A 26,885-nucleotide genomic window follows, 5' to 3' on the forward strand; every position below is an offset into this window, starting at 1 on the left:
GCGAACCTTACGTCCAGGACATTGATGGATGAAACGCCAGTTAGGGTACGTGCTTTCTTGCAGACATGTCTGGGTCTCTCTGGGCCCAAGGAGCAGGAACGATGGAGGTGCTCTGTGTTGGCAGGGGGTGCCAAGGGCAGAAATGTGCTCGGGCACTGCGGGCCAGAGCTGACCCACTCTGATCTCATTCTGAGACAGGGAACCCCTGCCTTTGTCCCTGAGTTCCCCTTTCCGGGTCCTCTACTCTCCCCCAGGTCACTACCTCCCCAGCCCACGTTCTCCCCTCCCACTCCTCTCTGTTTTCAGGAAAGGGCTAGACGGGTGACAGCTTGGGAGGACTTTGGGCCGTGTTGCGGTATGCATGCTGATTTAGGCTGTCTCTCCAGCCATCAACAAAAACCTTTGTCCTTATCAAAGAGACTTCAGGCCCGCCCAGCAAATACGTTTTAGGGGAAGTGGGGGTAGGGAAGGGGATAGTGCCAGTGAGGACAGGAGGGACCAGGGGTCACGGGGGACAATCTGATGTGCATAGCAGGGAGGCAGTGTCTTCAGGCAGCCTTGTGCCCTGCGGCGGGTATCCACACTGGTCTTCCCGTAGGAGCTCAATGCTGCCTTTCAGAAAAGATGTTTTGGTGATGAAATCAGGAGCTTTCATATCTGTTTAGGCAGCTCGCTGCATTCCTGCAACCCTCCTGACTTGAGCAGGCTGAGTCAGGGACGGGCTCATTTGTTAGATAAACTCAGAGAGTTACAGGTTTCTCAAGACTCTGTAAACTCGACTCGTGTGGGAGTATTTCCCTTTCCTTAAATGGATCATTAGAAAAGACTGGATGCAGATCAAGAATTCAATTTCTAACCAAACCAATTTCCACCCACACAGATAACTCAACTCATTTTAGTACAGGCAACTTCTAATAAATAAAAGATTTTCTTCATCTCTGAGACTGACTTCTCATCGGAATAAGGTGAGATTCTAGAGGGGTCCTTTAAGGACCCCTCTGTCTGGGCTGCTGTAATCCAACATGTGACAGTTAAAAAGCACCATAGATCCTAGCACTCTGGGAGGCCGAGGCGGATGGATTGCTTGAGGTCAGGAGTTCAAAACCAGCCTGAGCAAGAGCGAGAACCCCCATCTCTACAATAAATAGAAAGAAATTAATTGGACAACTAATATATATAGAAAAATTAGCGGGGCACGGTGGGCACATGTAGGCAGCTGTAGTGGGCAGCTGTAGTCCCAGCTATTCAGGAGGCTGAGGCAGGAGAATCGCTTGAGCCCAGGAGTTTGAGGTTGCTGTGAGCTAGGCTGATGCCACGGCACTCTAGCCCAGGCAACACAGTGAGACTCTGTCTCTAAATAATAAAAAGCACCATAGACAGACACATCAAGGCCTTTGGACCTAAGTACTTTCATTTGCTGCTCACACTGCCCTGGGGTCAAGACTGTGGTGTGTGAGCGCTGCATGTGGCGAGGAATTGTGGAGCAGCCTGTGCCTGAGATGCTCTTAGCACACGTCTGTGAGACCCAGGTCGGATCAGACAGATGTGACATCACCTGTGTGACTTTGAATAACAGACTCGCCCTCCCTAATCTTCTAGATCTAGAAAACAAGGGCACTAACGACCGCGTCCCATTGCTGTCGTGAAGACCACACGGGAGATCTGCGTAAAGCACCTGCACCCAGTAATCACCCTGTTTTATGCTAGTGATTATTATATAAGGACATTTCTAAACAAGCTTTTTTATTTTCACTTTCTCTTTTCATGTGAAGTTTTCTTCTTACAGAGAAAACTATGATTATAGATATTTTGGAAAACACAGAACATCCCAAAAAAGAAAATAAAAATTGCCTATATTCCCAACACTCATAAAAAAGCACTGTCAGCATTTTGGCATACTTTCTTTAATATCATAACACACATGCACAAACTTATATATAGTCACACACATATAATTTTGTGGTTGAGAATATGTATTGTCATTTTTTTTCTTTTTTCACCTAACATTATATTTTGAGCATTTTCTCATATCATTAAAACATTTTTAAAGACATCATTTTCAAGTTTCAAAATAATAGTAGAGTTTTTTTCTGTTTTAACATCATTGTGCATAAATCTTTGTGTTTCTGAGTATTTTGTATTTTTCTGTTCATTTCCAATTTTGCAGAGGGATTGACTAACCAAAGCAGATGAACTTTTAAAAAGAATAGTGAATTTATTCAAAGGAAGAGAGCTTAAATTATATAGAACCAAAAGTATTAGAAATCTGTATACAATAAAAAGTGAATATAAATTAGCCAACTCCATGGACATTTACAGTTAAGCATTTATTCACACAAATACTTACTAATGTTTTTCTTGAACACAGTGATAATGAAACCACCTTTATAAAATGAATAAAGGGCCACAAGGTGGGAACTGTGGTAAGGGAAATATGTATATATATAACCAGCCACTGTTCCCTAGCTTGTGTTCCTATAATTGCTTACTACTCAGGGATCTTTCTTCCTTGGTCCCGTAGATCACATCACCCATGTGAAACCTAAGGCTGGTTTCTAAGATGTCTTCCAGGCCCTGTATTCCACTGGAACTGACCCACCCTGATGAGAGGCCCATACCGAGGAACTGACTCAACTGGTCCTGTGACCCCCACCCAAGAGTGGATTCAGCAAAGATGATTTATACACCCCTATGGTTCTGCCCCAAACCCAGCCAATTAGGAGACCCCATTGCCTAGCACTTTGCATGGTGCCTGTGATACTGAACTCTTTTTCTGCTGTAACCCCTGCTGTCTCAATGCATTGGCTTCCCCTTGAGCAGCGGGCCATGAACCACTGTTTATTGTTAACAATAACATATACACACATGACACAGTCATTCTGGCAAAAAAAATCAGAGATACTAAAAATATTCTCAGGTTTTAAAAATGAAGTAGAATAAATTTCAACAACAACATTCTACATGAATGTAAACCCCTGATTCAGTTCCATGGTTTCCATCATGCCACAAGTATGGTTGGTTTTAAATTTTTTTAAGCAGATATTGGTATCATAACACATTGGCTTATCAATAATTAAGGCATTATGCATGCACAATAACTCAATGCAGACAAAACAATTTTAATATCGATTATTTGCCATATTTTTTCTTTTTTTTTGAGATGGAGTCTCGCTTTGTTGCCCAGGCTAGAGTGAGTGCCGTGGCGTCAGCCTAGCTCACAGCAACCTCAAGCTCCTGGGGTCAAGCAATCCTGCCTCAGCCTCCCAAGTAGCTGGGACTACAAGCATGCCCCACCATGCCCGGCTAATTTTTTCTATACATATTAGTTGGCTAATTAATTAATTTCTTTCTATTTATAGTAGAGACTGGGGTCTTGCTCTTGTTCAGGCTGGTTTCGAACTCCTGACCTCAAGCAATCCGCCCGCCTCGGCCTCCCATAGTGCTAGGATTACAGGCGTGAGCCACTGCACCCAGCCTTGCCATAATATTTTAAATGTTCAAAGTCTTTTCAACATAAGGAAATAGCTGCATACATTTAAGTGTTGTCTTATAAAACATAATCTTTAAAAAATTAATAAGGATTGGTCTTTGTGGTTCCCAATAATATGCCCTGTCTTATTTTTTCACGTAGTGTAAATTATATTCTTATGCAATGTACAGGATTGCATTGAGACCCAGTAGTTCTTAAATAATGTAACCAAATAACCATATAAATCCCAAATGCAGCAAAGTCAAATGAAGGAACTCAGGAAATTTCACCCCAGAATTTAACTCCTTGGTATAAAGAATATTTTGAATTAAAGACCCCTTATAGATCAATAGGCTTTGGAAGGGGCTTTCCCTCTTATCTGCACAAAACCAGATGGACCTGTCAAAAGGAACAATTGCCTTCCCTTCCCTTCCCTGGTATCTCACTATATGGCAGGAAAGAAGATTAAGAATGCAACCAGACCTGGCCCAAATCATTTCAAATATAATTCCTGTCTCTCAGGTTAATTTAATTTCCAAAGAGAATCATTTACAAGTCAATCTGTTTCCTCCCATCCACTCATCCTCCCTAGTAACCACTTATTGCCCCTAAACAGAATTACCTATATTCCTCATCTCCCCCCACTCCTTTAAAATGAGGGTATATAAATTTCTGGACCCCATTGGGATATTGGGTGATCACTCTGTGATTCTCCCTCTGCATGTGGGAAATAAACCTCTTTCTCTTACTAATCCGCCTTCTTGTGGGTTGATCTTTCAGAGAACCTTCTGGGGTGAAGGGGAAGTTCCTCTCGTCCCCACATGAAAGATCTTCATAGTATACTTTCACCTCATTGTAGTTGAAACTGCTCCTGTTGCATATTTTTCCACTTCAATAAGAAGACTGTTATAATTTCATTAGTGGGTTCTTTATGTGGCTTCTTAAAGACAAAGGTAGTTTTGATTTCTTCCATAGGTCACAATTCTCAGATAATTTTCCTGGAAATCACACAGTCCAGGGATATTTTGAATAACCAAACACTCTTTACTAGATGAAATCTGTCAATGCCACTGTACTAAAGAAGAATTTATATCTGTAGCTATATTACCAGTATATCCTGGAACCAAAGTAAGATGGTTTTCCTGTTCCCACAATCCACCGAATTGTTTTGTATTTCCATAATTTATCATTTCTGTTTTGATATAGTCCTGACCACCACTTTGTTATGACCGACTGAAGTCAGTTTAAATCAACTATTACATATTCTTCAAATTTGCTTTTAAGTAGCAGGTGTACTGGAGGTATTCAGTCTACACAGCAGCCACATGGGGTGTACTGTTTTCCTTCCTGTAAACTATTGGCGAGCAGAGGACGGCAGTCTACCCAACTCCAAGATCTCCTGTCCTCACCAAATAAGCTACACCTTCACTCATTCTTCCTTTTCTCCACAAAGCTAAAGCTACATTCAATCTAAAATTCGAGCTCTGCAAAACTTGTGCCACTGTCTCATGGTCCTGAGAAATTTCAGAAAAAAACCCCACTATATTTTGATGATAAGCTTTCTGGCTGTGAATAACCAGAATCACTCTAGTTGACCAGATACATTCAACTATCCTAATTTTTGAAATGTGTGGTCTGCACAAACCAGTTCGTTTTCTTGATTTGCAGCCCCCACTTCTAGGGCACTGACTTGGGATTTGGAAAAAGATGACGAACTTTCTTTCTGCTATAGATACCGTTACATAGTTTATCGGGGCATTTCACAGCTTGTCCAGCCATTCTGTTTATGTAAGCAGCCAACTGTTTGGAGATTTTTTAAGCTCCTTCATGTTCTTATTAGTCAAATTAGAACATCAATGGAATGTTCCTCAATATTATTACAAATGTTCCAGTTTTTAACGTGGAGGTTTCAGATGCCATAATCTCTTCAATACTAGTGCCTCGTGCTAGGGCGGCAGCTCAGCCCAGCCTGGCACCCGGCAGCCCGCCCAGGGCCAGCGCGCGGCCTGTGGGGGGAGCTCGCCTGTGGACGGGGCACCACATGCAGGTCGCAAAGGACCAGAGAGGGGAAAGGGAAGGGCCACAACACATGAACCATTGAAGGCAGTATTGCCAATTTGTTGTCCGGAAAAGTGTGCCAATTTCACTTCCATCAGCAGGGGAGAAAAGTAAAGATTTGGGGACTTTGCAACTTCTCCATGCCTGTTATTCTTATCTGCTCCTACAGTGATTGACAACAAAACCCATACGAAGACCAGAGGTCTGTGAAGGATGTCACAGAACCAGAAAGTGAACATTGGGAAGTTGATCTTAGTTTCCATGCTGTGGAAAGTAACGGCAGAAAACTAGATAGACCATAAAAGTTTTAAAACAGCATGAGGGTTAGAAGAAAGAGGGATGGGGGTGGCACGGAGGTACCTCTTGGTGTGTGTTTTCACTTCTGAAAGACATAGAACGTTCCTGGGGGCAAGACGGTACCTCCACTTCTTTGCACTGATGTCTCAGTCCAGCAAGCACCTTTGCACTGATGGGCTCCCATGGGCCTGGAGGGAGATCTAGAAAGTTCCTGTAAGAGGAACAGAGAGTAGAATTCTTGAGTCTGCTCAGCTCCAAGGACACTTAGGGGCAAGTGTTGGGTGGAGGAGACCTAGATGCCTTAGAACAACCCGCTCTCAACTGGCTGGTTGATCTCTCGGGCTCATTCTTAACAAGCTGTAGAGAGGAGGGGATCATCCAGCTTTCTGGTTTCTGTAACTTAGTCCACCTCCCCACAATCCATCCCAGCTCTCACCCAGCGACCCTTTGATGCCCGGCCTCAGGCTGAGCCCTGCAGTGTGGCAGATGAAGTGGCAGCCACAGTACCTGCCTGTGAGGAGCCTGTGGTCAGCCAGCCTAGCGCCCGGGAGAGCACATGAACCACAGAGGACCACAGACAGTGAGCGCGGATCATGCTCTGGGCGTGAGACGGTGTGGCGAGGGCCCCAAGGGCGGGAGGTGGCAGGACAGGGGCTACAGAGCTGAGGCGAGGGAGGCTTGAGCTTTAGAGACCGCAGGGCGGCCTTGGGACCCACATCCTTGCTCTGTGAGGTGTAAAGAGCTGATCCTTCTGAGAGAAGGAAAAGTGTCACTTCTTTCTGGACTCCCTGCTTCTCCCAGCAGCCAGCAGTCTCAAGGACTACCTGCCAGTGAAGGGAAAGGGAAGGGAGGAACAAAAGGCTTGTGACAGAAGGAAAACACAGCTCCGGCTCCTTCTCTACCCTGCTGACTTCGTGGCTGTCCCCAGGTTGCAAACGTGACCCCTCTGGCTGGCTTGCCTCTTGGGGTCGGGGGTGGGGGAGGCTTGTCTCCTGAGAGCGTCTAGGGTCTCTGCTTTGTCCCTGAGATCAGACCAAACACCCAGCTCTGTCGCAAGGGTCTGTCAACATCCTCATAGTTGGATGTGTGAAGCACTGGCATATTTAGCCTGTGTAATCACTGCCCCACCCTTCTGAGAGAAAAAGCTGATTTCAGCCATTTGAGGAAAGAGAAATAGCAGTGACCTTTCTGCAGGGCCAGTGATAACTCGCACCTTATAAGGAGCGGACAAACAAAAAGCACCGCACTCATCGCTCAGGAATGCCCACCTCCGTGTGTTCTTCCGAACGTTACCTGGCAATTGGGCCCTACACCTGCACGCACAGCCATTCCTGTGGTCTCCGGGATGGCAGAGCCAGGGTGGCCTCTCTTCCCGCCAAGCTGAGAGAGTGCTAATTGCAGGAGGTAACCCTAAACATAAGGTTTTTGAATGAGCGCTGTAGTTGGATTGAAGGGGACTAAAGGGCTGTTAAAAGAAAGGCGTTTTCTATTATTTTAAAAACAAACTTCCTATCGGCTTTAATGGCCTGCTTCACAGTGAGTTATTATTTAATCCCCAGTAAAAGACGGTCAAAATTTACAGGAATCAGGGCCAAAGCCCCTCCAGGAGCTGGCATAGTAATAATACCAGCAGTAATGTTAGCTATTGTTTACTTATGGTGCCGCATGTAGGCATTTCATTTATGATCTGTTAGTTCTGATATTAACCCAGGAATGATGCCCATTTTATACCAGAGGATACTGAAGCTCAAGGAGAGGTTTTGTCATTTGCCTGAGTTCACACATCTACCAAGCAGGAAAACAGAGATTTGAACCCACGTCTTTCTTACTCCAAAGCCAGCAGAGTTCTCTCAACTGGAGCCACAAACACCCTAACGCCATGGGTGACCAGGGTCCCTTTTGGGCTGTGCAGGGTGAAGAATGAGTTTGGCCACTCTAACTTGTCTTGTCCCCCCTGAGTGTTTCCCAGACTTTCAAGTAATATAAGAATGTTGTATTCCTCCTAAACTGTTTTTCCTTCAAATCTCGTGTTTCTCAGAAAAACATGAACACAGGAAGCTACATTCCAGGGGCTTCTCTGTACTCAGCACTGCAGGAGCCTGGCCAGCAGGAATGTCCAAGGTCCAGTGATGAAATACTCCACGGCGGAGATGAAATACTCCCTTCCCCAGCTGGCCTGCCGCCCTGTCCCTGGCTGCCTTTGTAAGCCACCCAGGCTGCGTGCCTGGGGCAGACCCCTCCCCAAATTCAGCGCTCACCCAGACACCCCGCCCCCACCTTTCCCATCCTTCATTCAACAACTATCTGTTACCCATCACCTATGCGGGCACGGCCCCCTCCTGGGGGATAAGGCAGAGGTGGTCCCTGCCCGCTGGGAGCTGACGTGATGTGGAGTAAATACCCAACAGCTGATACTCAATTAACTGCTCGATTACAATTACATGAGTCCTTCAGAAATCACCAGGTTGAAAGACAGTCTGTAACTGGGAAGGGGGAGTGGGGCCTGCTTAGGACCGAGGGATGAGGAGAGGCCTCCCCCAGGGAAAAGACAGGATGGCTGAAGTGCACAGAAAAGGGTCAGGGGTACAAGTGAGGCTGGAGAGGTCAGCAAGGCCCCACCTCGAGGGCCTGTGACGGTCTGGACTTTGTCTCAGGAACAATGAGACCCCACTGAAGTATTATGGTTATGAATGAGACACGCATATAAATTAGGGAAGGGAGGAACGGTGTGTGCATGCCAACAAATTGTAAATTGTGCCAAGAATTAACAACTGTCTTTTGTTAATCCTTTGGTCTCTCTGAAACGGCAAGTTTGCGGTAACTCGAAGGTTGACACTTAAAGGAGTCGCTGTAAATGTTCTTGGCAATGAGGATCGAGCCCGGGCGATCCTCTACAAGTCAGAGCACTCGCCTGGCCCTACCCTCAGCCTGAATCTGGAACCTTCTTCTGGTATAGACATGCCTCAGTGAGCAGGCCGCCCAGGCCCATCCAAAGAGGTGGATTTGGAGGGGCAGTTGGAGCCAGCTGGGGGGAGGGGGCAAGATAAAGAGCAGGGTGGCCCCTTGATCCCTAGGACTGACCCCTTTTGTCGGGGTTGTCCATGCAGGTTGCTCTCCTGAGCTCTGGAAGGGCACTGAGAGGCCCAGACGTGGCTCCCTCAGTCTGTCCTGGTGTGTCCCTCCTGAAGACTGAGGCCTTTGGTCCTTGAGCCCTTCTCCACGCGCACAAGAAGGGCTCGCACCAAGGGATCCACTGAAGTCTCTTCCCACCTAACATTCTGGGCCCTGACCCCTTCAAAGGAGACGAGCCATTCCCAGCTGAGGCTGCAGGAGGAATGTCTATGGTGGAGACTCTGAGAGCCAGTGCGGGGCTAGAGAGGGGAAGGAAGGGAGAAGGGAGTGTGCTGGGAGACCCTCAAAGACTTTTTGATCAGTTGAACGGTGGGAAGGCAGCAAGACAGAAAATAACTGACAACTGACTCCCTACGCCGTGATCTCCCCCAGAGACGACCTAGCCTGTGAAAGCTCGTCACTTCCTCACTCCTTGCCCAGGAGTGAGGAAGATTTAAACACACTCACGTCTTCCGTACATTTCTTATTTAAGGGAATGCGAACATTTCTTTACAGTGTAATTCTTAAAGTGATATTGTAATAGAGAAAATGGCCTGCACAAAGGTAAAATGTTTTAGGAGCTGTCTCTTTAAAACCACTCTTTTTGGGAATTAAAATCTACATCCCTACCTGAGGCCAGTAATCAGAAGGGAAGGGGAGTGTTCTTTGCTTTTTTTTTTTTTTTTTTTTTTTTTTTGAGACAGAGTCTCGCTTTGTTGCCCAGGCTAGAGTGAGTGCCATGGTGTCAACCTAGCTCACAGCAACCTCAAACTCCTGGGCTCAAGCGATCCTGCTGCCTCAGCCTCCCGAGTAGCTGGGACTACAGGCATACAGCACCATGCCCGGCTAATTTTTTCTATATGTATTAGTTGGCCAATTAATTTCTTTCTATTTATAGTAGAGATGGGGTCTTGCTCTTGCTCAGACTGGTTTCGAACTCCTGACTTCGAGCAATCCCCCCCCCCCATCGACCTCCCAGAGTGTTAGGATTACAGGCGTGAGCCAGCGCGCCCGGCCATCTTCTTTGCTTTTTGTGTGTGTGTACCATGGGAGACAGGAGATGGCTCAATGGAATTGTCTGGGCAGAGATAGAGATTGTCTTTGCTGGAGATGGGGTCAGAGATGGGGTTGATCAGGACCACAGACTATAGTTAAATAACAATCAGTCACCTAACACTGAACCTCCTCCCCTTTAAAAGCTCTGTGTTTCTGCTTATAGATAGGGTGATGGTACTTTAAGATGAGAACCTCCATCTTCCTCATTTGCTGGCAAACTAATAAACTTCCCTTTCCTTCTCAAGCCACTTGTCCTCATTCTTCTGATGTGGTCTCCTCGGGGACAAGTGCCAAACTTTCAGTAACAATATTTGAAGGCCACGTTCTTAAACTTGTGGGACTATTATCTCCAAAATCTTAATAAAATATGATTGAAATAAAACTTCCTCTGTGACTAAATTTAACGTCAGTGATTAGAACGTACGCTGACTTGCAGCGTTAGCAACCTTGCTGCAGAGCCTGTTCTCCCAAGACCCTTTCCCTAGCATTTCTTACATTGCCACTCAGCTGCAAAGTGTTCCACTGAGCTTGTCCTCTGTGAAGGGCTCTTGGGAAGTGCTCTTCTTACGTGCAGTGCATCAGCAGTGTGTAGTGTCGCTATCATGTCTTGAGAAGAATGTGAGAAAAAGGAGATAATGTCTGAAATAGAAAAAAAAAAGTGAGATTTCTAACCCAAGGGATCAAATGTTGCCAGTTCTGCTATCATTAATTGATAACAAATGAGCAAAAGGCCAAACTTAATGTGTGTGAGGCGTTGCCCCGCGTAGTGGCCACATCCAGGAATGACACATATTTCTAGAGAACTATGGCTTCCGAGCCAAAGCTTTGTAAAGTCTTTGCCCTGTGCTCTCTTCCCAGTGGGGTAAGAGGAAGCGTTTCCTTGCACTCCAGCTCGGTGTAGTGGCTTATACCCTGGCTGGGAGGTCAGGACACTATTACAGGACCAGCTCTGCCCATTATCAGCTGTGTGGTTTGCCCAAGTCTCCTAACCCATTGAAGTCTCTATTTCTTGTCTCTAAAATAACAGCAACAATTCAACAACCTTTGACTGAGGACAGACTATTTGCTAGGCTGAACCATGTGCGAGCTAAAATGTAGCTATCACCTCCATAAGAGTGGAGCAGTGGATATAAGACAAAGTACCGCATGTGAGGTGACTCCAGCTGTTAGGGCATCCCCATTTACCCAATGAGCTCTTAAGAAGAGATTTTGTTGACTTTTATATTTGTCGCTATAAAAACATATCAAGATGTAAATGAAATAGACAAATGTAGGTGCATAATAGTTAATGCATTATTTTAGTTACTTATACATACTTAAAATCACACATGATATTTATTAATTTATAAATACTGATTAATGTGTTAATAGTTTAAATTATATATTTACATATTTTCTTTACCCCCCCCCCACACACACACAGCGCAGTACTTTTAATCGAACTCTTCCAACGCACCTTTGACGTCAGTGTCTTGATCTTCACTAGAGCCAAGCTTCAAGCACGTTTTCTAGAGCATAGCATTTTCATACCCGTCTGCGTTGCTTGACATTCAGCACTTTCTGGATCTAAATATGATGTCATGCTTGCAGATTTTACCCCAAGCCACAATAATCCCTCCCCTACTTGTGATCTCCTAAGATTGCCACCTATCTTTAAAGTATGGTACATAGTAAAGCTGATCTCTAACGTGATCTTCCATGGTTTGTTTGCTGTGACTGCCAACACTTAACAGTCGAGGGGTCAGATCCTCAGGAATAATTGCCAAATGTGTGTTAGATGTCTTTGCTTCCTTCTTTCCTGTATTGCCAGCAGTCTTTCATAAAATCCCACATTAGCATTGCTTTAGATGGTTTAAGACTAACACGTGCTCATCAAAGAAAAGGTTGTTGAAAATAAAGTGATCGAAAGAGTGCCCTGTAGAGTATTCTGTAAAGACTTTAAGATGACTCCAAGGGATAATTTTGAGGGGAAAAGGCATGATAATTATAATGAAGGGTAGAGGGCATTAATAGCTCTAAATAAAGAGTGTTTACAGACGAGAGAAGGTATAGATTAGCTATATCATTAATCATTGAGTTGTTAATTTTTCTTAGCTTACTTACCTAGAAAGTAAGGCCAATCAATAGTACCTCAAAATGCTGCTGGGAGGAGTAAATGTGGCTATAAATTCTAGCACAGCACCTGGCTTACAGGTGTAACTAGGGTGACAGTGTCATTCTCCGAGTCCTTGTAGCTCTGCTCCCACACTTGACTCTATGGGGCATGTTAAAGGACAAGTTGCATGAGCAGGACAAGACAGGAACAAAATGGCTTTGCCTTTTGTTCAGCTGAGATAAATTTTTCTCCAAAGGTGCCTTACCAAGAACCAAAGGCAAACTAAGAACTAAAGATGCAAAGACTGTCCTTGCAAAGCCCTTCCCAGATCTCAGTGTCTTTGTTCCTTTCTACATTCTTCAGTCCTGGGGGCATTTTTCCCTCTTGGTCTCAGCTTTGCTCCCCTGCACATGCAGCCACTTCGGAACAATTATTTCTATTATTGGGACAATAATAGAAAGCCACTAGGATTTGGAGGAGAGCAAGCTGAGTTCAAATCAACCTCTACCTCTCACTGACGTTAAGACTTTGAACACGTCCCTTCACTTCTCCAAGACTTGATTTCTTCATCCATATAATGGAGATAAATCTCTTGGAGAAATTTTGAAGATTCTTTCTGAAGATTAAATGGGATCACGTATCCAAGGTATTCAATATAGAGCCTGTTTGGCCAGCAACCAAGTTCCTTCTGCTCTCTTGGGTGTTTTTTAGGGTGGACGGTGAATGGACAGGGGATGGACAGATGGTCCACTTCCTTTTTCAAGGTAGCTTAGCAAGACAATAGTCATAACAATTATTCTGAACCACTTCATTCCCTTTTTTTCTAGTGATGGTTAAATTTTTGTTTGACTTTTACTAAAGGAAATACCTTTGTTGGGGTGACTTAGGTCAAGGGTTGGCTGCTTTGATGAGCATCTGATCTGGAAAGAGCATCCACTGGCCCAGTCCAGAGTCATTCCTTGTTCTCTGAAGAAGATAAAGTCAAGAACATGGTTTCTCCCATTGGCATGGAGAACACTTCCCAGGTAGGGGAAGGAAGAAGACCTTGTCCTTCAAACTTTGCCTCTTGAATCAGCTTCACAGATTCCACTGGGGCTAAGTCCTAGCTCTTCCTGTAACAGAGTGGTCACTCCTCCTCCCATAGATATGGAAGGAAAATATCGAGAGTGGGGAATATGTAACAGAGGGAATGGCCTGGAAAACTTCCCCTACTCTTTTGGGAACGGCATTCTGGCCTGCATCCCTGAGGCAGGTTAAGTCTTTTGTTAGAATCTCCATGTGGGTGGCTGGCAGAGTTCACAGGCTTTGTTTTTGGCAGAGATGGGACCAATGAAAATATTTAACCACAGTAATTACCTGAAGCTGAGAACCCTCCCTTTAAAAGCTCTATATTTCTGCCTACCTTTGGGAAATTTGGGATTTTGACACTAGAAGGTCTACCACATTTCCTCCTTTATTGACAAAGTAAGGTCTTTCCTTCCTCCTCAAATTCCTTGTCCTCGTTCTGATTTGGTTTCGTGGACAAATGGCCGAACTTTCAGTAACACTCGCAGGTAAGTAAAGAAAAGCAGCGTCCGTTGTCCTCTGTAGTCTTTGTTCATGCCTAATGATGCGAAAAAAATTATTTTAGCTCCCTCTTAGAAGGGACTATCTTTGTTAAAGAAAAGACCTTGATAAACATCTAGGGTTAGAAGGTTGAGTCCTGAACAGTAACTTAGCTGAAGACAAGGTCATTAAAAGATAATTAAACTCACATGTGTTGGGACTATTTCTGGATTAAAAAAAAAAAAAGATAATTAAACGTCTCTAAATTCAAATTCAATGGAAACTTGGGGATGAGGGAAGGCAGAAAAGATTAGTTGTGGAGAGGGGAGGGTGGAGAAAGAAGAAAGGTGACAAGCCGTGTGGTTGAAAGGCCAACAGACTGCTAAGAACTGGGAAGTCTGCTTTGGAATCTGAAGTCATTTGCTCTGCTCTGATGTAACCCCTTCCCTGCTTCCTACCCCTCCAGCAGAGTGGGTTTCACAGGTATTCACTCAGGTTTGGGGAAAACAGCTTTTTAGTGGAAAAGGCCAAGGTCCACAAGTGGGTCACCTTGATGCAAAAAAACACCATTTGCAGACTGGGGGGGGCTGAGTTAGAAACGGAACTAATTCAGAGGAGCAGGAACGCAGTGCCCAGGCTGACCACAGACAAGCCTCCTGAGGATTTGCAGAGATCCCAGGGTAGGCGCCTATTGTCCTCAGGCCTCTGACTCAGAATTTGAACCCATCTTGATGTGTCTTCAGGATGAGGTGGACTCTTTGGGTGCCATGCATGCGGCATATCCTACACAAGCTTGGCCGGTTTGTCCCAGCGCCTTTGGGGGGTCTTTTAGAAAGCAGTGAGGCTTTCTACTACGTAAGTGTGGAAAAAGCCCTCACCTCCCCCATGGCCTGTCTTGCTCCCAGCTCAGAGTCTCAGGACCAGCCGGAGGAATTCCCCTGCCATTCTTCTCTCCTTCTTTCTGGGTCTCTAATACTCTTCAGGCTTTGCGTCACCGTGGGAAATGGAGGCAGCTCAGCTCTGGTGGTGGATCTCACTGCTGTCTGCAAGGGGTGTTCAGACACTTACCTTCCACCTTCAAGATATACAGAAAGAGTCCCAGAGACATTTAATGGCAGATCCCCCACAGTGGCTACAGGACCTTTCCTGCCCTGCTCTGCTGGGACTCACTCACCCCCACCTGTTCTAGTCGTGCTTCCCGGACCCCATCCCAGGACTGGAGGGAGCCTCTTCCTGCTAATCACGGCATCCTCCCCCAACCCAGCCCTACTCCCACATTCCAGGGACCAGCGGGCCAAAAGAAGCCTGCCAGGGACAGGACCATCTGGCCTCTCCATAGCCCAGATGCCTGATTCCTGCCTAGGGTCTCTCCTTCCAGATGTTCCATTGACTTGGCAGAAGTCGCCATATTGGCCACGGGAACTTCTCTACCTTAGATGCAGCCTTTGTCTTCCCCTTTATTAGACCCTCCCTTTATCAGTTGCTTCCTTGGGGGGATATTTAACAGAGAAGAGCCAGGGTGCCACAGGCTCGGGGGCTGTTAGCCTTGTCCCTCAAGGCTTCAGCAGCTCTCCTGGCTGAAGGTGTGCCCCCTACTAGGATCTTGCAGGATTTCTGCCTCCTGGGTCTTTGGACCTCCCTCCCTCTACTTTTCTGGGGACGTCCCCCTTCCCCTGGCTTTCCTCCCCTGGCCCTTTTCTACAGCACTGTTCATTTCAGCCCTTGCTGGACTTCTGGGAACGTGAAACAAATAGATGGAGAAAACCCTGGGTGTTCACTTCCCCCACCAACTGACTCCACCCACGCCCAGTGGCTGGGCATTGGTTCAGTGTCCCGGAGCCTGGTCATGGCCTCTGATGCATCCTTCTGCCCCTAAGAAACTCCCCTTTCCCACTGCCTCTTTAGACTCTGCAGAATTCCCTGGACCTTCAGGTGTCCTGCTCCTAACCGTGTTTCCCCGAAAATAAGACCTACCCATAAAATAAGCCCTAGCAGGATTTCTAAGCATTTGCGCAATATAAGCCCTACCCCGAAAATAAGACCTAGTGATGGGCGTGGCTACGCAGTGCATCTGCACAACCCATGCATTTCATTGCGGAGTGGTAAAGAAGATGAGCAGCCCTTCTCATCTGCCTCATCGTGACAGCTACTATCCCAGAGGTGACCGGAAAGGTGCGGGCAGCCCCACCAACAAGGTCAGCTCCCTGTCAGGTCCCGGCCACCCTGTGCGTGCTGCAAGCTGAGGCTTTGAGGGGAAAACAACACATTCCCTGAAAATAAGCCCTAGGGTGTCTTCTTGAGGAAAAACAAATATAAGACCCTGTCTTATTTTCAGGGAAACACGGTAACACTACTAGCTAAAACGCACTGAGCACGTTGTCCATGCCAGCCACTGTGCTGAGCATTTACCTTCAGGGCATCATTTGATTCTTACAACAACCCTGTAAGGTAGGAACTATTATTAGTCCCTCATTTTACAGAGGAGGGAACTAAGCCACTGAAAGGCCAGGTAACTGTCCTGCACAGCTACAAAGTGACAGAATCACGACTAAAGCACAGCTTCCTCAAGAGTCTGTGCTCTTTATCTCTGGGCTATCCGGCATCTTACTGGCCCTGATTATGTCTGTCAGTCATGTCCTTTACCAGAGAGAAAGCCCTACCTCCTGCCTGCCCAGTAAGTAGATGGGTATGTGTGCCCGGCTGTCCCTAGCTTGGCGCATGGAATGGGCATCAGGTAGTGTCTGGGGGGTGGGTGGGTGGACAGGTGGGTGGATAACAGGCAGACAGATGGATAGATGGTGGATGGGCAGGCAAGTGTATGGGTGGATGAAAGGGTAGACTGCCACATGATCAAGAGTCTTTTGTGCAAAAAAAAATTGGAAACACAAGGAGTCCAACTAATCCAGAGCCACACACTCTATGGCTGTTCTGTTGCCTCTTTTCTCCAGATCCTAAAGGCTTATGCTTGCAGGAGGAGGGCTTTCTCTAGGTACCTACCCCCACAGAACAAACAGAGCAGCTGTGTTCCCTCTGATGGTTACTTCCACCTGTGTTTATTTTCTTAGACGCTTCACACTAGCTTTGGAATTCAAAATAGGTTTGCTCAGGGAGGTCTGGTTGTCAGTCAGGCTGGCTGTTCCCAGATTCTGGTTTGGTCCTGCAGCCCAAACATGACGCAGGAGCATCGGCCTATGGGAGGCATTGCTTGTCAAGAAGTCTGAGACACCCTTGTTGTGCAGACACAAGGAAACTCACATCTCCCAACACACTGGCTATAAAACAGAGGCTGAGATTGAGCATAGCCTGCTCTTTTAACCCTGGACAAGCTCATGGAAAAGGGAATCTTGCAAGATGGTGACAAACCCGCAAGACACTCTCTTCCTCTTCGCTTCTGGGTCCCTGTCAATCATCATTGCAACCTCCAGACAACTCCAAGACCTCTCCTCTTGTTCCCTGCTTCCAGATGACCAACTCACTCTTGCTAAGGTGTTAGTGACTCACTGCTTTTCTTTCCCATTAGAAAGAAGTTGCTCATAAAGGCAACGTTAAACTCAAAAGCAGAGTGGTTAAAATTGCCCAAGCAAGTGATACTCACTGGGCCTGTCATTCAGGCTAACCTGTTTATTTATGGTATTACTCTATGTATTTTTTTGTTGTTGTTATTAAACCAAATAGATTGGAGAACAAGTCAAGGCAAAGTTTTTTTTCTCGTTGATTCTAGTGTGTCCTGTCCTCCTCAGAACAAGGGTTTGGGACACAAACAGGCTAACTTCTCTCATCAACCCCCAAACCTGCAGCCCATGTCCCACTGCAGGGTATGTAACTGCCTCTAACATGGGGTCTGTTTGCTCCTTTGGAGTGACCAAGAGGCCCTGGCCATGAAGTCCTGCTGGCATCCTATGGCAGACCCTGCCTCCACCTTCTAGTTGTGGCACAAGAGGGTGGAGTTACCTCCACTGGAGAGTTTTCAAGATGTTGACCAGTGTGTACATTTTGACATGAGCATAAAAGAAAGGAAAGCAAAAATTGTATCTGCCCTTCTTTGGTCTCATTCTAAGCTTTTTGATAAACTCTACATGCCCAGCCCTAATCGTTTTGTCTGATTGTAACCTAAGATTACAGGTAAACTCTGTAAACTTTCTGCATGAAAAGCTATATACACACAAAGAAGTTCTTTCCTTCATGCTCTAAATCCTTTCTGTCACTGAAATGACATTGGGAAATTGTGGTATCCAATCACCCTGTTTAATGGGAAAGCAGATTAAGCCTTCCTGCCCCTTGGACTGTGAACAAACCTGTCCATCACAGGTGTGTCCTGGTCCTTGGCAGTCACTCATGCTCCTTTTTCCTTCGGATGGAGGGAAGTGTGCTCTTGGCAGGGAGAAACTAGTCAGCATGAAATTGGAGAAAGGCATCCGGTCTTCCAGCTGGACACAGTGTCCCCTGGCACAGGGCTTGACGAGCAGAGTGCAGGCTGGTTTCAGCCTGCTTATTCCCCCCTCCGAGGGTACTGTGTGGGGTGGCCCCGGCCCCCTGGCCACTTAGCTTTGCTATGAGGATCTGTGACTGCTCTGGAGATGGTTAAATGTGTCTTAGCTTTTGTAATGCCTGCTGCAGATTTGCCCAGCATTGACCTGAGTACAGCAAGCATGTCAGCGCTGGAGCAACGACGGTGTCCAGAGTTGGCAGATTGGCCAGGGCCTGCATAGTCCCTGCTAGCTTAGAGGCATTTGTCACCAATGTCCACTCAGCAAGAAGGCGCTGAATCTCAATGCGTGTCCACTGTAAATTTCTCCAAAATCTTCCAGTCAAAACAGCTCTTGGATATGCAAAGCAGAATTGCTGGAAACTCAAAACTAGAAGCATCCTTCAGAGGCCACCTGGGCCACCCTGCCAGGCTTTAGCCAAAATCCCCCTGACCTGTCCTAGAAACACTCACCCCTGGCAGCAGATGGAAAGGAGCTTTCCTCTGGATGCTGGATGGACTCTGAGGGCCTCCCAAATACTTGTATTTTTATTTTTTACTTATACTGTGCAGTGAAGGGAAAAATGCTCCATCCATACCACTATCCTCTTCCTCTTCCTCCTCCTCATCCTCCTGCTCTCTGGTTGTTCTAAGACCACTCTGAGATGAGACACACAAGCAGGAAGGTTCCTCGGGCCAACGCTCAGGAACAACGCCTGTGAGAGAGTGAAGGCAGCAGCGCTGGGCAGGGGCAGAGGCAGGTCTGCAGCGCAGTTGTCAGGTAACCGCCATGGCCTGAGCTTAGCAACCTCAGCAGAAAGTACTTCTCTCTTCCCAGCATCAAGGGACCAGTCTCAGGAGAGGATTGTGATTGGTGCAGGTTGGGTCTCCTGCCCACTCCTTGGTCTAATCACTGTGGCCAGGGGATGAGTGATCATGATTGGCCAGGCCCAGGTCACGTGGCCACCAGTATTAGGGTAAAGGAAAAGCTTGTGGGACAAAGACAACAGCTATCACACACTTCTAAAACCACCCCTCAACATTGCTGAAAAAATTAGAGAAAATATACACAAGTGCCTAACAGGAGATGCTTAATAACTGGCCATTGTTTCCTCCGTTGGCATAAGAACAAATGCAATGGACCTTTCTTTCTAAAGTTGTAGCAAACAGGTGCTGATAAAAATCAACATTGGCTCAAACCTCAGCCCCACATCTGAACTGAGCCTGAACTCTTCTGAAGAATGGAGAATGTTTAGCAAACATTTCCCTCCAGCGTGTCTAATCTTCATGCATCCTTGACTTCCTGAGCCAAATAGGCCTGGATCACCAGAACCATCATAAGGACGCTTATCTCCCTGGCAGCTGCAATGGTTCAAAAGTATCTCCCAAGAAAGCCCGTCCCCAGTGTTTTTCTAACCTCTTCATAGAGACAGAGCATTTGGACAAAGTGGGTAAAATTCCTGTGTCTGAACTTAATATCAGCTTCTTGCAATGTTTTGTTCCTAAGAATGGATTGCGTATGTCCTTCCCCTCCTCAAAACTGTAAACCTCTCCAGAATCTCCCAAAGAATTAAGGACAAGCGCATGGGTGGTTCAGTGGTAGAATTCTCGCCTGCCAAAGAATTAAGGACAAAGAGTTCTAGGCCCTCGGTGACAAGCCCGCCATCCCTACTCCCCTGCTCCAATGCTATACTGTGGCCAACTGGATGTTCCTAGGCTCCCCAAGGTCACTGCCCCCTGCATCCTGTCGGCTTACTATTCCCTTTGCAAGAACATGCTCTTCCCACTTCCCACCCTCATAACCCGTCTCTCAAAATCCCACCCACTTCCTACACCTTCAATCAGCTATGGTTTTGTTGACATTAATTTCCTTTTGGAATATATATTGTGCCATATCCTGTGTTAATATGAATGATGAGCTTTGTACTTCATTTAAAGGACATTTATCAAGATCCTACTCTGTATCTGGGCCAGGCACCGGAAATAGAGATGCATGAGATAAAACTAACCCAGCCAATATAGGACTTGTAGGAGCCTGGATATTATGCATTTCAACTGATGAATTTCCAGCGTTTTAAAATTTATTTGCTTGTCCTAGGTCATGCTTCAGACAGTTCCGTCACTAACTTGCTGCGAGCTTTGGTGTCCTCAGCCACAAAATGAAAGCTTCAGGCTACATGGTCACTGAAGAGCTTTTCCCACACAGCAGTAAGTCTCTCTTACCTTCCATAGTTGCCTTGTCAGTACTTCAGCGGTCACTCTGCTGCAGCCACATAGAGTGTCCCCCTGAGCTGCAGAGAACTGGGAGCAGAAGTTTGAAATTAACACATGTGGGGCGCGGTGTCAACGCCATTTACAAGTTGGCGCCTGTTTCCGGCTTTGCCTAGAGCAGCAAACAAGTTCAGCGCACGCGCAATTGTCGGTTGCCCTGTGGCGCGAGCATGCAAACGAAGGGTCCTGCTATGGACTAATGCTTTGGTGGCTCGACAGCTGAGCGGCCTATCCCAGCTTAGGGGTTGTGCTTCTGGGGTATATAGCAGCCTGCGCGCTGCCGGGCTGGGTCTTCCGCATCATGTAAGTCTAAAGGGAACCCCATTAAAGCACTGTCAGAAGAACTCCGGTTGCCGCGTCTTCCTTGCTGGCGAGGCGGGCGCGACAAACACATAATAGCAGAGCTATGTTTGCTGAGCCTGCTCAGTGTGGTGGTCCAGTGGGTGCAGAGTCATACCCTCTTATCTAGACCTCAATCTTCTCATCTGTGTGATGGGGCAGTTGGAGTAGAGGCCACTGAGGCTCTTTCCAACCCTGACACTCTGTGATTCATAATTGTTCCCTCTCTTGCTCCCACAGGAGCCCACTCAGTCCTGTAAGGACATGGCTGCCAAACCACCTGGCAGAGGGAGACAAACAGCCACTCCCAGTCTCACCCCAGGGAGACCAGCTGGGTTTTGAAGAAGAGGCTGTGATGGAGAAGGCTTGGGTTTTAGTTGGCCTCATTCTCAGCATAAATTCACCATGGGAACCAGTTGAACAAATTTAATCTCTAGAGAGGAAAGGGCAGCAGCCAGCACTACTGGATTAAATAACTCACCCTCCGTACCTCATCTCCTGGCTTCCCTTTCCCCAGGTTTGCTGTCTCCCGGGTTCTGGCCACAGTCCCTGTGGGTAGAATACAAGTCTGCCGGCAGCACCACGTTGGGTCTTCTCCAGGCTCAGCATACATCCTGGCCAGGGACCCATCACCCAAAGAACTTGATGTAAGATGAGAATTCAGTCTGCTAACTCAGATTGTTCCAAGTGGAAAAGAAGTTTTCTAAACTGACCTCCTCTAAGCCCACTATATTAATCATGATTTCTGTCTTAGTCCATTCCTGCTGCTATAACAAAATAGCTTCGACTGGGTAATTTATAAATAATAGAAATTTATTTCTCATAGTTCTGGAAGCTGAGACATCCAAGATCAAGGCAACAGCAGATCTGGTGTCTGGTGAGGGCCTGTTTTCTCCTTCCAAGGTGGCTCCTCGTTGCTGTGTCCTTACACGGTGGAAAGACAAGAGGCCACAATCTCTCCCTCAATCCCTTTTATGAGGGCACCAATCCCATGCATGAGGGCAGAGCCCTCATGGCCTAATCACCTCTGAAGGGTGCCCCGTCTTGATGACATCACCGTGGGGGGTTGAGTTCCAACATATAAATTTTGGAGGGACACATACACTCAACCCATAGCACTTTCTATCTCCCTGTAAACTGTGCTGGCTGAGGCCTCTCAGCTAGAAGGCTGCACCATATGCTCTGGCTCCCACCAGCTGAGCAGTATGCTTACCAATTGGCAGCTGCACTTTGCCCAGGCCTGTTTATGGCAATAGTCCTCTAAACGTAACAATGCCATTTACTTGAGTATTAATTAAATCAATTAAGTGCAAGAGCAAAGGGAGTTGTTCATTATATTAAAATCAAATTAAATTAAGGGTAAACAAAGGTAAATTCATAAAAATATTTGCAGTGAATTTTGGTATATAAGTGGTGGTGGTGGTGAAAAATAATTAAGAAATAGAGTCTGCAGTCAGATTGCCATATAGTGTCCATATCTCCTTTGTCCTCTTATTTCCCTTTTAAGAAGCTAAAACTAAAAATTGTAGATTAGATATATGGCTGTACTTTATGTTGAAAAAAAAAAAAAAACCACAAATGCCAATCAGAAGAACCTATCCTCAAAGAAAAAAAAAGCCTTATCTCAACATTAAAATATTTGCTACCATTATAGGTTTTAAGTTAAAGTATAATTTATAATATATGTTTGAATCAGTTTTATTACTTTTCAAGCACAGATTTTTAAAATATTTTAACTGATCATAGATGAATGGCATTTTATATCTGGGACCCCAATATTTTATAGTTTTTCAGCTTACATTCATATTTTAGTGTTGTTTCATAGTTTTTATTATCATTATGACAAATTTCAAGCATATATGAAAGTAGAGAGAAAAGTAGAGTGAACCTCCATATCCCATCATCCAGATTTTGCCATCAACATTTCATCTTTTTCTTTTATCCTTTGCTAATGTATTTTAAAGCAAACTTCAGGCATTGTGTTATTTTATCCCTTACTTCAGTAGATATCTCTAAAAAATATGGATATTTTCTTATATAACCACAACACCATCATCATGCTTAACATAATTAGCAACAATTCTTTGGTGTCATCTAATACCTTTACCTAGTCAATTTTCTCAGATTGCCCCAAAAATGTCTTTTTACTGTCAGTTTGTTCAAATCAGGGTATAAATACAATGTGCTCATTACCTTAGGTTGTTACATCTCTTATGCCTTTTTAAATTTAGAATAATACCCCTTTATTTTTATGCTATTAATTTATTGAAGAATTCCTGCTTTTATAAATAGAGATGAGAAGTTCAAAGAACTCAGAGAATTTGAAAGAATAGCAATTGACAAGGGTTTGATGGTGAGGAACCTCAAAAAACGTCAGAACAGATCCCAAATTTCTCAGGGTGCTGAGGGAGTGGACACCATCGTGGCCCAGAGAAGAGTTTCCGCCTCTCACAGACTGACAAAATGAGCAAAGAACTGGAGACTGGATTGAAAGATAAAAAGCAGAAGGGGTGGGGGAGCCTGCTTTGTGGCTGATGGAAAGTGTGACAGCACCAGTGCAGGCCACCAGGGGAGAGCACAGGGTCACCTCCCCCTGGCCCCACAGTCTCCTGGAGTGGATGGGTCCTGGGTTATGAACTATATGACCTCTTGACCCCGATTTCAGTAATACCCGGGGGAGAGGCCAAGAGGAACGGGAAGGAGAATTCATTCTCGTTTTTGCTCATGGCTGATCCCCTCCAGGGTGACTTGCTTCCTCCCAGGTCTGTGTTCACTTTTGTTTTCCTGCCTGCCTTCGGGAGATGGGAGACGCAGGTCCAGTCGCTTCACACTGAGGCAGCAGAAAGAGGGAAGAAGCTGGCGGCCAGCATCCCCACCAGGGTAGCCCCGCCCTGAGAAAGCGGGAAGTGCCCAGGCGTGCAGGCGGGGCTGGGATTCCGCCTCCGCCTGGGTTCAGGGCGAGGGATGCCCCCACCAGTGTGCCCCCCCAGCACCCTCCAGCCTGAGGTTACAGTCGAGGAACAGTGGGATGGTGGCGCAGACGTTTCCTTACCTGATTTTGAAAGTCTTCAGGCTGTTCAGACTGCCACCCTTGTCGTAAATGGGCATCTGCCTGGCCCACACATTTCCAATTACCCCTCCAGCCACAGGATCCTGTGCCCGTTTGGCAAAGGAGTAGCATGTGGCCTCTCGGAAATTGCAGAGCTCAACTGGGATCTGTGGAGAGGCCTCAGGGGCGGCTGCTCACACGGAAAGCTCCCTGTATGTCCGGGCAGCGGTGGGTGGGCCAGACCCCCCAGGGGACGCTCCCACCACTCCAGTCCCTCAGCCCACTCAGAGGAAAAGTGGCCACAGGCCACAGCCTTTCCTGGCAGCTCCAAGGGAATAGGTAAATAAACAGAGAGAGACAAACATCAATAAGAAAGAGTGTAACTTAACAAAGCACGCGTTTCCAGGGAGAAGAATCCAGAGAAAACACAACATGGTTGTCTAGAGCCCCCAACTTAGAAGCTAAAAAACTGTTGTCTTCAACCCTGGAGAGACTGACACTTCACCCTTTTTCCTTCCGTTTCCCATCCTGAGACCCCAGGAACCCTCCTCTTTCCCTGGGCCCTGTGAGCCAGTGTCTCTGCAGGTCTGGCCCCCAGCATCTCCTCTGTGCCCCCGTCCTGCCTTCTTCCCTCCCACGCAGCGCCCAGTCTGCAGCCAGGCAGAAAGGAGCTAGAATCCCTGCCCTGTGGTGTGGGCAAGTCCCTTGACCACTGTCCATCCTATTTATGTCTTGCTATCCCAGGAGTAACAATCCTCACATCATGGGGTTGTGGTGAGAGTTAAATGCACCCAGCACAGAGTAAATGCACCATGTTTTTTCTTATCTCTCTCATCCTCCTTTTTGTTCTTTCTACAATCTTTCCTTCCTTCCCTTAATCTTTTCCAGGCCCAAAGCCCCATCTCAGCGTCAGTTGTAGCCTGGGTGTTCACAGCTGGCTTGCCGGGTGCTGTGCAACCTGCTTCTGAAGCCCAGTGGGGGGAGTCTAATCCACACCAGTCCCCAGCCCTGCCCTGCAGATCTCTGGAGCACCCTGTGCTGCTCTTCCCAGCCTTGCCTTGGGCACAGGAAAGGGGACTTGGCAAAGTTTAGTAGTCATCACTTTGATTTCCAGCAACTTCTGTGCTGGTTGACATGCACCATGTGGAACATAGACACGAGTCTCCTTTTAGCTGCTACCTTTTGAGGGCTTGGCCATCGTCCTCCAAAGCAGATTCCTGCAAGGGATGCAACTTGAGTTGGCTTCCTTTGCAATTTCTTCGAGCCTGAGTGCAACAAGCATGTGTTGATGTCCTGTGACTGCTCTGTGGACCCAATTTAGGTCTCTCTGAAGCACCCCAAGGAAGCAAGCATGAAGGGATGGGGAGGTGTTCTTTGCTCAATTCTAGAACTCTGTAAATAATAATCCCACCCCTCACATTGGGGCCCACACATCACAGTGTTCCAGCCAGGCTTGTCACTTTGTTCCAGTGGGAAGCATCGTGCTGGGGAGAGGGTGATCACCCCTCCAGGTGCCTCAAAGCTGCCTAGGAAGCCTTGGCTCTGCAAGGGAGCACCCCCCCAGCTAGGTTTCATGCACCGAGGCTGCTGCCTGTCTCCACGAGGTCTCTCTATGAAATGCTGATCCCTGGGCGGCTGGTGGGAGGGAGCCTGCCCTGCTTTGACCACACTCTTGCAGCTTGGGCCTCAGTGGTCACCCTCCTCCTGAGCTTCTAGAGCAGCTTGCGTGTGCTGCATGGTCTTGAGAACTGCTTCACCAGAGAGAGAGAGAGAGAGAGAGATTAATTCTATGGTCAATATATTTAGAAAATATGGTATAACATATTCCTCTCCAGCCGCTGTCCCAACCTATTTGAGGTTCTTAAAGTGCGCCAGCTGCTGAGAAATGAGGGGTCCCACAATCAAGACGACTGTTTAACAACCTTGGGTCCAGTAGCTCCCGGAACGATGGAACACAGTTTGGCGAATGCTGATCCAAGAGCTGTTCAGAGACCTGGCTGGACATCCATGTCACACGGGGGGGGAGCTTCTTCATACCCGAGTGGCATCTGGAAATCCACGTCCCTAAGAGCTCCACGACTGTTCTGTGCCGTGAGTGGGGTGGTGCTGGGAACCACCGCTCCAGGGCCTGGGGGGAGGGGGAGAGATGGGGACAAGTGGGGGTGGGGTGGGGTTGCTGCTTCATTGGCAGTTGTCCCATTCACTTAGGTATGTCCAGCAAAGGAGGCTGCAGCCAACTAAACAGAACCCCCCTCTCCTTGGCCTGACTCGGTAAAGGCGACTTCAGGAATGCCCCTTGGTAAAGGCGACTTCAGGAATGCCCCTTCCAGAGTGCGCCCTGCTTTCTGCCTAAGGCAATCTGGGAAGGCTCTTTGCTCACTGCTGGAACCTGTTCTAGGCCATAGGGAAGCAGCAGGAATAAGAAGAATAAACAAAGGGCCCGGTGGTAGGTCTAAGGCCTTGCCTGGCCCTGCAAGTCGCCTTCTGTCCTGGGTACAAAACTACATTTAATTGTCACATGCACTGACTTGTTCCACACTTCGGTGCCTTTGCTGTCACTGTTTTCCTATGTGTCCTCCTTTTCTTAATGCCCTCTTTTCTTTAACTTTCGCCAAAGGTCAGCCCAGGTGTCACTTTCTCTGGAAATCTTCCCAAACACCAGGTCGGGCCCAGTGCTCCTCTGTGCACTTGCGAGATCAGTTCGGAATCCCACGTTGGCACTTAGCGCACATGTGCTGAAAGGATGGGTCTGTGAGTCCACACTTTCCCCGACCCCAACCCCAACCCCACCTGCTTCTACTTTTAAACTCCGTGTGTGTGCATGTAAAATATGAGGTCTCATTTCATGTCATTTTGTCTAAAAACCTTTGCCATTTTTCAATCCCATCTGCCCACGCATCCTTAATTCCTCAGCGGCCCTTGCTGAGCTCCTGCGCATCCACCATTTCCACCTCGCTGTCCTCTCCTGTCCCTTGCCATGGGTAGGACGCCTCTACCACGCCTTCAATTCTTTAGAGAGTGTGTATTATCCATCTTTGACCCCCAGGAGCCTAAATATTACAAGCTGCACTGTTGATGCCCTCTAGGGAGACAGGTGCCACTTATGTATTTATTATCTTCATGGTTTCAC

General features: G+C 46.9%; 1 pseudogene; it reads right to left on the reverse strand.

The window, feature by feature from the left end:
• Positions 1-1,332: 1,332 nt before the first annotated feature.
• Positions 1,333-26,001, reverse strand: LOC105885757 (KATNB1-like protein 1 pseudogene; annotated as a pseudogene).
• Positions 26,002-26,885: the final 884 nt, after the last annotated feature.

The sequence above is a fragment of the Microcebus murinus genome, chromosome 2 (assembly GCF_040939455.1).
Source record: "Microcebus murinus isolate Inina chromosome 2, M.murinus_Inina_mat1.0, whole genome shotgun sequence".
NCBI lineage: Eukaryota > Metazoa > Chordata > Mammalia > Primates > Cheirogaleidae > Microcebus > Microcebus murinus.